A 15,783-nucleotide genomic window follows, 5' to 3' on the forward strand; every position below is an offset into this window, starting at 1 on the left:
ATTTTAGAAATTTCCTATGTTTTAATGTCTATTTCTCTCTAGATGTATCTTAAGTATTTTGCTTTCTCCCTTTTTATCTTGATTGAGCTATATAGTGATTATATTATTGATTTTTCAAAGAGTCACTTTTCAAAATGGATTTCAAATACTACTTTTCTGTTATCTACCTCATTATTTTCTGCTTCTTCTCTCTTTTGATATACTTCTTCCTTTTTCTAATTTTTTTCACTTGGAGGTTTAATTCATTTATTTTCATTATTCTTTTCTAAATAGTGTTTGAGGCTACGTTAAAAATTTATCACTGCTTAAAATGTATCCCATAGATTTCCATATATTTATTTCATTGTCAATATTTTTGACCTAAGAGTTGTTTGAGATTTTTTAACACCCAGCTGGATATTTTAACATTTATTTCTACTGCCATTGCACTGCGGTAAAATACTTTTTGTATATTATTTCTACTTTGTGGAATTTATTGAGGTTTTCTTTATACCTAACAATAAATGGTTAATTTTTATGAATGTCTCATGTTCACTTGAAATGAAGATTTGTATTCTCTGTTATTTTGAATACAAAGTCCATAAAATTCACAATACCTGTAATATTAATCATGTAGTTTGGTCTTCTATTCAAACTATACATATATATACATATATATTTATATTTATATTTATACATATATATAGTTTATCCAGTTGAGTCTTGCAGTAATAGTGCTGTGTGAAAAAAGAAATCCCAATCTCCTTAATAATTAATATGTTTCTATATTCTTCTCTTCGAATTTCCTAAAGTTTCTACTTGGTACACGTTGTTGCTATGCTATTTGGTATGTAGATATTTATAATTGTTGTACATTTGTTGATAAATCTGTCATTTGTATTTTAAGGAGTCTCTGTCTAGTTTAATAATTTTTGGCCTGAATTTTACCTTGTCCTATATCTACATTGTACCCCTGATTTCTGTCTGCTATACACTTTTACACATCCTTTTATTTTTAGACCTTATATTTGTTTTAGGCATCTCTTTTATATGGAGCATATACATTTGTTTTGCTTTGTGAACCAGTATGAAAATCATTTTTTTTACTTAAATAGGCAATATAAGCCTTTTCACATATATTGATTAAGTGATATATTTGGTTGATATGGACATATTATTTTATCCCATTTCTTATATGCATTATGTCATATTTACTATGTGTATCTTATTATATTGTCTTTTCTCTTTTCATTTTTCATTTATTTTATTTTTATAGTTCTTTTTGCCTATATAATAGTTTGTATTTTGTTTGAGAAGTTACATTTATACTAATTGTCTAACAACACCTTCATCACCTCTTTTATTACTAAAGATTCTATTATTCTCACCTTGAAATTATATCATGTCCCACTTAACGGCTATGTGCCAATCAATATTTTTTATACTACATCTTTCATTTTTTCTTTTTAAAATTTGTATTATTTTTACTTTGACAGAGCTCTGAATTTACTTTTCTTAGCCAAAATCAGAAGTACAGCCAGTCCTTTCAAAATTATTTTTTATAACTTCTTTTATTCAAAACACTTGCAGAATTATATATACTTATATAGTTGTAAGTATTAGTTCTATTCCATTTTTTCCCCACTCTTCAGAAAAATACGTTTTATATGTATTGGATACCAATGTATAGACAATAATAATACCATAGCACAAGCTAATTTCTCTGTGTTGGGGTTTTACTTTTCACCAATGTTATATTTAAATGACATTTTTGATCTGTGATTTGTGTTAAATTCAATGTGTTTTTTTTTTAATCTTAAGAATACTCTGTTAGGAAGAAGACGTTCAAGATGGTGGAGGAGTAAGATGTGGAGATCACCTTCCTCCCCACAAATACATCAGAAATACATCTACATGTGGAACAGCTCCTACAGAACACCTCCTGAATGCTGGCAAAAGACCTCAGACTTCCCAAAAGGCAAGAAACTCCCTGCATACTGGGGTAGGGCAAAAGAAAAAAGAAAAAACAGAGACAAAAGAATAGGGATGAGACCTGCACTTGGGGAGGGAGCTGTGAAGAAGGAAAAATTTCCACACACTAGGAAGCCCCTTCACTGGCAGAGACAGGGGGTGGGCGGGGGGGAAGCTTTGGAGCCACAGAGGAGAGCACAGCAACAGGGGTGCAGAGGGCAAAGTGGAGAGAATCCTGCACAGAGGATTAGTGTTGACCAACACTCACCAGCCTGAGAGGCTTGTCTGCTCACCTGCCGGGATGGGTGGGGCTGGGAACTGAAGCTCCAGCTTCGGAGGTCAGATCCCAGGGAGAGGACTGGGGTTGGCTGTGTGAACACAACCTGAAGGGAGCTAGTGCACCACAGCTAGCCAGGAGGGAGTCCGGGGGAAAGTCTGGAACTGCCTAAGAGGCAAGAGATCATTGTTTTGGGGTGTGTGAGGAGAGGGGATTCAGAGCACCACCTAAATGATCTCCAGAGAAGTGCACAAGCCATGGCTATCAGCGCGTACAACAGAGATGGACATGAGATGCTAAGGCCGCTGCTGCAGCCACCAAGAAGCCTGTGTGCAAGCACAGGTCATTATCCACACTTCCCCTTCCCAGGAGTCTGTGCAACCCACCACTGCCAGTGTCCCGTGATCCAGGGACAACTTCCCCAGGAGAACACACGGCACACCTCAAGTGGTTGCAACATCGCACCCGCCTCTGCCACCGCAGGCTTGCCCTGCATTCAGTACCTCTCCTCCCCCAGGACTGAGTGAGCCAGAGCCCCCTAATCAGCTGCTACTTTAACCCCATCCTGTCTGAGTGAAGAACAGATGCCCTCAGGCGACCTACATGCAGAGGCGGGGTCAAATCCAAAGCAGAACCCCAGGAGCTGTGTGAACAAAGAAGAGAAAGGGAAATTTCTCTGAACAGCCCCAGGAGCAGCAGATTAAATCTCCACAATCAACCTGATGTACCCTGCATCTCTCGAATACCTGAATAGACAACGAATCATCCCAAAATTGAGGCAGTGGACTTTGTGTGCTTTTGTCTATATAGCTTTGCTTTTATCATTTGTCCAAGGGTTTTATCTGTCCTTTTTTTTTTTTTTTTTTAGTATAGTTTTTTAACACACGTTATCATTGGTGGATTTGGTTTTTGGTTTGATTGCTCTCTTCTTTCTTTCTTTTTTTCTTTTTTTATAACTTTAAAATTTTTTTTAACTTTAAATATTTTTTTATTTTTTAATAATTTTTTATTTTTTATTTTAATAACTTTATTTTTTTTTCTTTCTTTCTTTTTTTCTCCCTTTTCTTCTGAGCCATGTGGCTGACAGGGTCTTGGTGCTCTGGCCAGTGTCAAGCCTGTGTCTCTGAGGTGGGAGAACAGAGTTCAGGAACTTGGTCCACCAGAGACCTACTAGCTCCACATAATATCAAACAGCGAAAGCTCTCCCAGAGATCTCCATCTCAATGCTAAGACCCAGCTCCACTCAATGACCAGCAAGCTACAGTGCTGGACACCCCATGCCAAACAGCTCGCAAGACAGGAACACAACCCCACCCATTAGCAGAGACACTGACTAAAATCATAATAAGGTAACAGAAACCCCAAAACACACCACCAGAGGCAAACCTGCCCACCAGAAACACAAGATCCAGCTTCATCCACCAGAACACAGGCACCAGTACCCCCCACCAGGAAGCCTACACAACCCACTGAACCAAACTTACCCACTGGGGGCAGACAAAAAACACAAAAGGAACTACGAACCTACAGCCTGCAAAAAGGAGACCCCAAACAGAGTAAGTTAAGGAAAATGAGAAGACAAAGAAACACACAGCCAATGAAGGAGCAAGGTAAAAACCCACCAGACCAAACAAATGAAGAGGAAATAGGCAGTCTACCTGAAAAAGAATTCAGAGTAATGATAGTAAAGATGATCCAAAATCATAGAAACAGAATAGAGAAAATATAAGAAACATTTAACAAGGACCTAGAAGAACTAAAGAGCAAGCAAACAATAATGAACAACACGATAAACGAAATTAAAAATTCTCTAGAAGGAATAAATAGCAGAATAACTGAGGCAGAAGAACAGATAAGTGACCTGGAAGATAAAATAGTGGAAATAACTACTGCAGAGCAGAATAAAGAAAAAAGAATGAAAAGAATTGAGGACAGTCTTGGAGACCTCTGGGACAACATTAAATGCACCAACATTCAAATTATAGGGGTCCAGAAGAAGAAGAGAAAAAAAAAAACGGGTCTGAGAAAATATTTGAAGAGATTATAGTTGTAAACTTCCATAACATGGGAAAGGAAATAGCCAATCAAGTATAGGAAGTGCAGAGAATCCCATACAGGATAAATGAAGGAGAAACACACCAAGACACATAGTAATCAAAGTATCAAAAATTAAATACAAAGAAAAAATATTAAAAACAGCAAGGGAAAAACATCAAATTACATACAAGGGAATCCCCATAAGGTTAACAGCTGATCTTTCAGCAGAAACTCTGCAAGCCAGAAAACAGTGGCAGGACATATTTAAAGTGATGAAAGGGAAAAGCCTACAACCAAGATTACTCTATCCATCAAGTATCTTATTCAGATTTGACAGAGAAAACAAAACCTTTACAGATAAGCAAAAGCTGAGAGAATTCAGCCCCACCAAACCAGCTTTACAACAAATGCTAAAGGAACTTCTCTAGGCAGGAAACACAAGAGAAGGAAAAGACCTAAAATAATAAACCCAAAACAATTAAGAAAATGGTAATAGGAACATAAATATCGATATTTACCTTAAATGTAAATGGATTAAATGTTCCAACCAAAAAGACACAGACTGGTTGAATGGATACAAAAACAAGACCTGTATATACGCTGTCTACAAGAGACTCACCTCAGACGTAGGGACATACACAGACTGAAAGTGAGGGGATGGAAAAAGATATTCCATGCAAATGGAAATCAAAAGAAAGCTGGAGTAGCAATTCTCATATCAGACAAAATAGACTTTAAAATAAAGACTGTTACAAGAGACAAAGAAGGACACTACATAATGATCAAGGGATCAATCCAAGAAGAAGATATAACAATTGTAAATATTTATGCACCCAACATAGGAGCACCTCAATACATAAGGCAAATGCTAACAGCCATAAAAGGGGAAATTGCCAGTAACACAATCATAGTAGGGGACTTTAAAATCCCACTTTCACCAATGGAGAGATCATCCACAATGAAAATAAATAAGGAAACACAGCTTTAAATGATACATTAAACGAGATGGACTTAATTGATATTTATAGGACATTCCGTCCAAAAACAAGACGATACATTTTCTTCTCAAGTGCTCATGGAGCATTCTCCAGGAGAGATCATATCTTTGGTCACAAATCAAGCTTCAATAAATATAAGAAAATTGAAATCTTATAAGTATCTTTTCCATCCACATTGTTATGAGACTAGATATCAATTACAGGAAAAAAATTGGTAAAAAATACAAACACGTGGAGGCTCAACAATACACTACTAAATAACCAAGAGATCACTGAAGAAATCAAAAAGGAAATCAAAAAGTACCCAGAAAAAAAATGACAATGAAAACACGATGACCCAAAACCTTTGGGATGCAGCCAAAGCAGTTCTAAGAGAGGTTTATAGCAATACAATCCTACCTCAGGGAACAAGAAACATTTCAAATAAACAACCTAACCTTACACCTAAAGCAATAAGAGAAAGAAGAACAAAAAAACCCCAAAGTTAGCTGAAGGAAAGAAATCATAAAGATGGCCATAATCAAAAGATCTAGAAACAATAAATGCTGGAGAGGGTGTGGAGAAAAGGGAACACTCTTGCACTGTTGGTGGGAATGTAAATTGATACAGCCACTATGGAGAACAGTATGGAGGTTCCTTAAAAAACTAAAAATAAAATTACCATATGACTAAGCAATCCCACTACTGGGCATATACACTGAGAAAACCAGAATTCAAAAAGAGTCATGTACCAAATGTTCATTGCAGCTCTATTTACAATAGCCAGGACATGGAAGCAACCTAAATGTCCATCATTGGATGAATGGATAAAGAAGATGTGGCACATATATACAATGGAATATTACTCAGCCATAAAAAGAAACAAAATGGAGTTATTTGTAGTGAGGTGGATGGAGTTAGAGTCTGTCATACAGAGTGAAGTAAGTCAGAAAGAGAAAAACAAATACTGTATGCTAACACATATATATGGAATCTAAGGGGAAAAAAAAAAGGTCATGAAGAACCTAGTGGCAAGACGGGAATAAAGATACAGACCTACTAGAGAATGGGCTTGAGGATATGAGGAGGGGGAAGGGTAAGCTGTGATAAAGTGAGAGAGTGGCATGGACATATATACACTACCAAACGTAAAATGGATAGCTAGTGGGAAGCAACCACATAGCACAGGGAGATCAGCTCAGTGCTTTGTGACCACCTAGAGGGGTCGGATAGGGAGGGTGGAAGGGATGGAGATGCAAGAGGGAAGAGATATGGGAACATATGTATATGTATATCTGATTCACTTTGTTATAAAGCAGAAACTAACACACCATTGTAAAGCAATTATACTCCAATAAAGATGTTAAAAAAAAAAGAAATGAAGGAAACAACAGGAAAGATAAAGAAAACTAAAAGCTGGTTCTTTGAGAAGATAAACAAAATTGATACACCATTAGCCAGACTCATCAAGAAAAAAAGGGAGAAGACTCAAATCAATAGAATTAGAAATGAAAAGGGGAAGTAACAACTGACACTTCAGAAACACAAAGGTTCATGCATGATTACTACAAGCAACTATATGCCATTAAAATGGACAACATGGGAGAAATGGACAAATTCATAGAAAAGCACTACATTCTGAAACTGAACCAGGAAGAAGTAGAAAATATAAACAGACTAATCACAAGCACTGATGTTGAGGCTGCGATTAAAAATCTTCCAACAAACAAAAGCCCAGGACCAGAAGGCTTCCCAGGTGAATTCTATCAAACATTTAGAGAAGAGGGAACACCTATCCTTCTCAAACTCTTCCAAAATATTGCAGAGGGAGGAACACTCCCAAACTCATTCTATGAAGCCACCATCACCCTGATACCAAAACCAGACAAAAATATCACAAAGGAAGAAAACTACAGGCCAATACACTGATGAACATAGATGCAAAAATCCTGAACAAAATACTAGCGAACAGAATCCAACAGCACATTAAAATGATCATACACCATGATCAAGTGGGGTTTATCCCAGGAATGAAAGTATTATTCAATATACACAAGTCAATCAATGTGATAAACCATATTAGCAAATTGAAGGAAAAAAACCATATGATCATCTCAATAGATGCAGAAAAAGCTTTTGACAAAATTCAACACCTACTTATGATAAAAATCCTCCAGAAGGTAGGCATAGAGAGAACTTACCTCAACATAATAAAGGCCATATATGACAAGCCGACAGCCAACATTGTTCTCAATGGTGAAAAACTGAAACCATTACCTCTAAGATCAGGAACAAGACAAGGTTCCCCACCCTCACCATTATTATTCAACATAGTTTTGGAAGTTTTAGCCACAGCAAACAGAGAAGAAAAATAATCCAAATCAGAAAAGAAGTAAAGCTGTCACTTTTTGCAGATGACATGATACTGTACATAGAGAATCCTAAAGAAACTATCAGAAAACTACTGGAGCTGATCAATGAATTTGGTAAAGTAGCAGGATATAAAATTAATGCACAGAAATCTCTTCCATTCCTATACACTAATGATGAAAAATCAGAAAGAGGAATTAAGGAAATACTCCCATTTACATTGCAAATAAAGAATAAAATACCTAGGAATAAACCTACCTAAGGAGACAAAAGACCTGTATGCAGAAAACTATCAGACACTGATGAAAGCAATTAAAGATGATACAAACAGATGGACATATATACCATGTTCTTGGATTGGAAAAATCAACATTGTGAAAATGACTATAGGACCCAAAGCAATCTACAGATTTAATGCAATCCCTATCAAACTACCAATGGCATTTTTCACAGAACTAGAACAAAAAGTTTCACAATTTGTATGGAAACACAAAAGATCCCGGATAGCCAAAGCAATCTTGAGAAAGAAAAATGAAAATGGAGGAATCAGGCTCCTGGACTTCAGACTATACTACAAAGCTACAGTAAACAAGACAGTATGGTACCGGCACAAAAACAGAAATATAGATCAATGGAACAGGATAGAAAGCCCAGAGGTAAACCCACGTACATATGGTCACCTTATTTTTGATACAGGAGGCAAGAATATACAATGGAGAAAAAGCCTCTTCAATAAATGGTGCTTGGAAAACTGGACAGCTACATGTAAAAGAATGAAATTAGAACACTTCCTAACACCATATACAAAAAGAAACTCAAAATGGATTAAAGACCTAAATGTAAGGCCAAACACTCTAAAACTCTTAGAGGAAAACATAGCCAGAACAGGCTATGACATAAATCACAGCACAATCCTTTTTGACCCACCTCCTAGAGAAATGGAAAAAAAAACAAAAATAAAGAAATGGGACCTAATCAAACTGAAAAGCTTTTGCACAACAAAGGAAACCATAAACAAGACGAAAAGACAACCCTCAAAATGGGAGAAAATATTTGCAAACGAAGCAACTGACAAAGGATTAATTTCCAAAATTTACAAGCAGCGCATGCAGCTCAATATCAAAAAAACAAACAATCCAGTCGAAAAATGGACAGAAGACCTAAATAGCTATTTCTCCAAAGAAGATATACAGATTGCCAACAAACACGTGAAAGGAGGCTCAACATCAGTAATCATTAGAGAAATGTAAATCAAAACTACAATGAGGTATCACCTCACACCAGTCAGAATGGCCATCATCAAAAATCTACAAACAATAAATGCTGGAGAGGGTGTGGAGAAAAGGGAACCCTCTTGCACTCTTGGTGGGAATGTAAATTGATACAGCCACTATGGAGAACAGTATGGAGGTTCCTTAAAAAACTAAGAATAGAACTACCCGAAGACCCAGCAATCCCACTACTGGACATATACCCTGAGAAAATCATAATTCAAAAAGAATCAAGTACCACAATGTTCATTGCAGGTCTATTTACAATAGCCAGGACATAGAAGCAAACTGTGTCTATTGACAGATGAATGGGTAAAGAAGATGTGGCACATATATACAATGGAATATTACTCAGCCATAAAAAGAAACGAAATTGAGTTATTTGTAGTGAGGTGGATAGACCTAGAGACTGTCATACAGAGTGAAGTAAGTCAGAAAGAGAAAAACAAATACTGTATGTTAACACATATATATGGAATCTTAAAAAAAATGGTTCTGAAGAACCTAGGGGCATGACAGGAATAAAGACGCAGACGTAGAGAATGGACTTGTGGACACAGGGAGGGGAAAGGGTAAGCTGGGACGAAGTGAGAGAGTGGCATTGACATATATACACTACCAAATTTAAAATAGATAGCTAGTGGGAAGCAGCTACATAGCAGAAGGAGATCATCTCTGTGCTTTGTGACCACCTAGAGAGGTGGGATAAGGAGGGTAGGAGGAAGACACAGGAGGGAGGGGATATGGTGATATATGTATACGTATAGCTGATTCACTTTGTTATAAAGCAGAAACTAACACACCATTGTAATGCAATTATACTCTAATCAAGATATTTAAAAAAAAGAATACTATGTTAATCTTTATTATTTTTTAATTAAAAATTTTATTGAGGTAAAGTTGATTTACAATATTATATAACTTTCAGGTGTACAACATAGTGATTCATAATTTTTAAAGTTTATACTCTCTTTATAGTTATTATAAAATATTGGCTATATTCCATGTGCTGTACAACATATCTTTGTAGCTTATTCATTTTATACATAGTTCTTTGTACCTCTTACTCCCTTACACATATATTGCCCCTCCCCCCTTCTCTATCCCCCCACCCCCGGTAACCACTGGTGTTTTCTCTATATCTGTGAATCTGTTTCTTGTTATACTAACTAGTTTGTTATATTTTAGATTCCATATATAAGTGATATCATACGGTGCTTGTCTTTCTCTGTCTGACTTATTTCACTTAGAATAATACCTTCCAAGTTCACCCATGTTCTTGCAAATGGCAAAATTTCATTCTTTTTTATGGTGGAGTAGTATTCCAGTATATATATATATATATATATATATATATATATATATATATGCACATACACACACACACATATAAACAAGCACATACCACATACACATATACATACCACATCTTCTTTATCCATTCATCTGTTGATGGATACGTAGGTTGCTTCTAAATCTTGTGATTGTAAATAATGGTGCTATGAACATTGGGGTGCATGTATCTTTTCAAATTAGTGTTTTTGTTTTCTTTGGATATACCCAAGAGTAAAATTGCTAGATCATATAGTAGTTCTATTTTTAGTTTGTTGAAGAACCTCCATACTGTTTTCCACAGTGGCTGCACTAATTTACATTCCCAACAACAGTGTAGGAGGGTTCACTTTTCTCCACATTCTCACCAACAATTGTTATTTGTGTTCTTTTTGATGATAGCCATTCTGACAGGTGTGAGGTGGTATATTATTGTGGTTTTGACTTGCAGTTCATTCCCTGATGTTTAGCAATGTTGAGTATCCTTTCATGTGCTCTTGGCCATCTGCACATCCTCTTTGGAAAAATGTCTATTCAGGTTTTCTGACCATTTTTTAATTGGGTTGTTTGTTGTTTTGATGTTGGGTTGTATGAGCTGTCATATATGTTAGATATTGACACTTTATCAGTCATATCATTTACAAATACTTTCTCCCATTCAGCATGTTGTCTTTTTTATTTTGTGGATGGTTACATTTGTTTTGTAAAATCTTTTAAGTTTAATTAGGTCTCATTTTTGCTTTTATTTCCTTTGCCTTAGAAAACAGATCCAAAAAAAATATTGCTACAATTTAGCAATTGTGGGAGCTTGCAACTGCCCACCAGTGGGTGGGGCTGGACCCTGAGGAAACTGGCTTGGATCCCCAAGGGGTAGAGCTGGTATCAGTCTGCTGGTGGACTGGATTGGTTCTTGGGGGGTCCTAGAGTTGGTGCCTGCCCACTGGTGGGTGAGGCTGAGTCCCAGAATGACTGGCCATGGGACCTGGGGGTCCCAGAGCAGGTGTCAGTCCACTGGTGGGGGCTGGGTCCAGGTCCCAGTGCCAATAAAGCTACAGGGAGGATTCTAAAATGGCACTTGCCAGCACCTGTGTCCTTGTGGTAGAATGAGCTCCCAATAATGGCTGCCACCAGCATCTATGTGCCCAGAGTAGTCCTGGCTGCCTCCTGCCTCTCCAGGGTCTTCTCCAAGATCAACAAGTTTGTTCTGACCCAGGTTCCTTTCAAATTACTTCTTCTGCCCTGGGTCTCAGAGCATGTGAGATGTTTTTGTGCATCCTTTAACAGCCCTCTGGCTCCCCTGAAATCAAGCCTCACTGGCCTTCAAAATCATATCTTCCTGGGGCTCGTCTTCATGTTGTAGGTCCCCCAGGCTGGGGACCCCAATGTGGGGCTTGATCCCGTCACTCCTTGGGAAAAGTCTCTGTAATTGTGATTATCCTCCCATTTGTGGGTCACCTACTCAAGGGTGTGGGTCTTTTCTGCTATTTTCCAGGTTGTTCTATTTGATAGTTTCTCTGTAAATAGTTGTAATTTTGGTGTGCCCATGGGAAGAGGTCTTCCTGCTCTGCCATCTTGGCCAATGCTCTGTATCATCCATGATTTCTGATGAGAAGTCAACTGTTACTCTTATTGTAGTTCTCATGTACATGATGAATTGTGTACACGAATTTTGTGCATGCATCTTGGTATATAAAGTCATGCACATGCGCCTTGCTGCTTAAAAGATTTTCTCTTCAGCTGTGACTTTGTCTGGGTAAGGATCTCTTTGTGTTTAAAAATAAAATTGCCAGAGAGAGAAGATGGCGGAAGAGTAAGACACGGAGATGACCTTCCTCCACACAGATACATCAGAAATACATCTACACATGGAACTGCTCCTATAGAACACCCACTGAATGCTGGCAGAAGACGTCAGACCTCCCAAAAGGCAAGAAACTCCCCAAGTACCTGGGTAGGGCAAAAGAAAAAAGAAACAACAGAGACAAAAGAAAAGGGATGGGACCTGCACCAGTGGGAGGGAACTGTGAAGGAGGAAAGGTTTCCATACACTAGGAAGGCCCTTCACGGGTGGAGACTACGGGTGGCGGAGAGGGGAAGCTTCAGAGCCATGGAGGAGAGCACAGCAACAGGGGTGCGGAGGGCAAAGCTGAGAGATTCCCGCACGGAGGATCAGTGCTGACCAGCACTCACCAGCCCAAGAGGCTTGTCTGCTTACCTGCCAGGGTGGGCAGGGGCTGGGAGCTGAGGCTCGGGCTTCGGAGGTTGGATCCCAGGGAGAGGACTGGGGTTGGCGACGTGAACACAGCCTGAAGGGGGCTAGTGTGCCACAGCTAGCCGGGAGGGAGTCTGGGAAAATGTCTGGAACTGCTGAAGAGGCGAGAGAATTTTTCTTCCCTGTTTGTTTCCTGGTGCGTGAGGAACGGGGATTAAGAGCGCTACTTAAAGGAGCTCCAGAGATGGGCGCAAGCTGCCGCTAACAGCGTGGACCCCAGAGACAGGCATGAGACGCTAAGGCTGCTGCTGCTGCCACCAAGAAGCCTGTGTGTAAGCACAGGTCACTCTCCACACCTCCCCTCCTGGAACCTGTGCAGCCCGCCACTTCCAGAGTCCCATGATCCAGGGACAACTTCCCTGGGAGAACGCATAGTGCTCCTCAGGCTGGTGCAACGTCACGCAGGCCTCTGCCGCCACAGGTTCGCCCCGCATCCGTATCCCTCCCTCCCCCCGGCCTGAGTGAGACAGAGCCCTTGAAGCAGCTGCTCCTTTAACCCCATCCTGTCTGAGCGAAGAACAGACACCCTCAGGTGACCTACATGCAGAGGTGGGTCCAATTCCAAAGCTGAAACACGAGAGCTGCGTGAACAAAGAAGAGAAAGGGAAATTTCTCCCAGCAGCCTCAGAAGCAGTGGATTAAAGCTCCACAAACAACTTGATGTACCTGGGTCTGTGGAATACCTGAATAGACAACAAATCATCCGAAATTAAGGAAGTCGACTTTGGGAATAAGATATATTATTTTTTCCCCTTTTCCTCTTTTTGTGAGTGTGTATGTGTATACTTCTGTGTGCGATTTTGTCTGCATAGCTTTGCTTTCACCATTTGTCCTAGGGCTCTGTCCGTCCATTTTTTATGTTTTTTTTTTTGTTTTTACTTAAAAATTTTTTTCTTTCTTTTCTTAACAATTATTTTTTATTTTAATATCTTTATTTTATTTTACCTTACTTTATTTTATTTTATCCTCTTTCTTTTGTTTTCTTTCTATTTTTTCTCCCTTTCATTTTGAGCCATGTGGATGAAAGGCTCTTGGTGTTCCAACCAGGCATCAGGGATGTGCTTCTGAGGTGGGAGAGCCAACTTCAGGACACTGGTCCACAAGAGACCTCCCAGCTCCACATAAACGACAAAAATCTCCCAGAGATCTCCATCTCAACACCAAGACCCAGCTTCGCTCAACGACCAGCAAGCTACAGTGCTCAACACCCTATGCCAAACAACTACCAAGACAGGAAAAGAGCCCTATCCATTAGCAGAGAGGCTGCTTAAAATCATAATAAGGCCACAGACACCCCAAAACACACCACCAGACGTACACCTGCCCACCAGAAAGACAAGATCCAGCCTCATCCACCAGAACACAGGCACTAGTTCCCTCGACCAGGAAGCCTACACAACCCACTGAACCAACCTTAGCCACTGGGGACAGATACCAAAAACAACAGGAACTACGAACCTGCAGCCTGCGAAAAGGAGACCCCAAACTCAGTAAGATAAGCAAAATGAGAAGACAGAAAAACACACAGCAGATGAAGGAGCAAGGTAAAAACACACCAGACCTAACAAATGAAGAGGAAATAGGTAGTATACCTGAAAAAGAGTTCATAATAATGATAGTAAACATGACCCAAAATCTTGGAAATAGAATAGAAAAAATGCAAGAAACATTTAACAGGGACCTAGAAGAACTAAAGAGGACCTAAGCAATGATGAACAACACAATAAACGAAATTAAAAATACTCTAGAAGGGATCAATAGCAGAATAACTGAGGCAGAAGAACGGATAAGTGACCTGGAAGATAAAATAGTAGAAATAACTACTGCACAGCAGAATAAAGAAAAAAGAATGAAAAGAACTGAGGACAGTCTCAGATTTCTGGAACAACATTAAACGCACCAACATTTGAATTATAGGGTTCCCAGAAGAAGAAGAGAAAAAGAAAGGGACTGAGAAAATATTTGAAGAGATTATAGTTGAAAATTTCCCTAATATGGGAAAGGAAATAGTTAATCAAGTCCTGGAAGCACAGAGAGTCCCATACAGGATAAACCCAAGGAGAAACATGCCAAGACACATATTAATCAAACTGTCAAAAATTAAATATAAGGAAAACATATTAAAAGCAGCAAGGGAAAAACAACAAATAACACACAAGGGAATCCCCATAAGGTTAACAGCTGATCTTTCAGCAGAAACTCTGCAAGCCAGAAGGGAGTGGCAGGACATATTTAAAGTGATGAAGGAGAAAAACCTACAACCAAGATTACTCTACCCAGCAAGGATCTCATTCAGATTTGATGGAGACATTAAAAGCTTTACAGACAAGCAAAAGCTGAGAGAGTTCAGCACCACCAAACCAGCTTTACAACAAATGCTAAAGGAACTTCTCTAGGCAAGAAACACAAGAGAAGGAAAACACCTACAATAACAAACCCAAAACATTTAAGAAAATGGGAATAGAAACATACATATCGATAATTACTTTAAATGTAAATGGATTAAATGCTCCCACCAAAAGACACAGATTGGCTGAATGGATACAAAAACAAGACCTGTATATATGCCGTCTACAAGAGACCCACTTCAGACCTAGGGACACATACAGACTGAAAGTGAGGGGATGGAAAAAGTTATTCCATGCAAAGGGAAATCAAAAGAAAGCTGGAGTAGCAATTCTCATATCAGACAAAATAGACTTTAAAATAAAGTCTATTACAATAGACAAAGAAGGACGCTACATAATGATCCAGGGATCGATCAACGAAGAAGATATAACAATTGTAAATATTTATACACCCAACATAGGAGCAACTCACCCAACATAGGAGCACCTCAATACATAAGGCAAATACTAACAGCCATAAAAGGGGAAATCGACAGTAACACAATCATAGTAGGGGACTTTAACACCCCACTTTCACCAATGGACAGATCATCCAAAATGAAAATAAATAAAGAAACTCAAGCTTTAAATGATACATTAAACAAGATGGACTTAATTGATATTTATAGGACATTCCACCCAAAAACAACAGAATACACATTTTTCTCAAGTGCTCATGGAACATTCTCCAGGATAGATCATATCTTGGGTCACAAATCAAGCCTTGGTAAATTTTAGAAAATTGAAATCATATCAAGTATCTTTTCTGACCACAATGCTATGAGACACTATGAGATATCAATTACAGGAAAAAAGTCTGTAAAAAACACAAACACATGGAGGCTAAACAATACACTTCTTAATAACGAACTGATCACCGAAGAAATCAAAGGGGAAATCAAAAATTACC

The 15,783-nt window shown here is 38.5% G+C and overlaps 1 long non-coding RNA gene across 1 annotated transcript in view; it reads right to left on the minus strand.

Moving 5' to 3' along the window:
- The window catches only part of LOC309655238, a 299,799-nt gene that overhangs the window by 149,065 nt on the left and 134,951 nt on the right, over positions 1-15,783 (minus strand). The gene's annotated exons all lie outside the window — the stretch shown is intronic.

This window comes from Balaenoptera physalus (assembly GCF_965194825.1).
Source record: "Balaenoptera physalus genome assembly, chromosome: 2".
Lineage (NCBI taxonomy): Eukaryota > Metazoa > Chordata > Mammalia > Artiodactyla > Balaenopteridae > Balaenoptera > Balaenoptera physalus.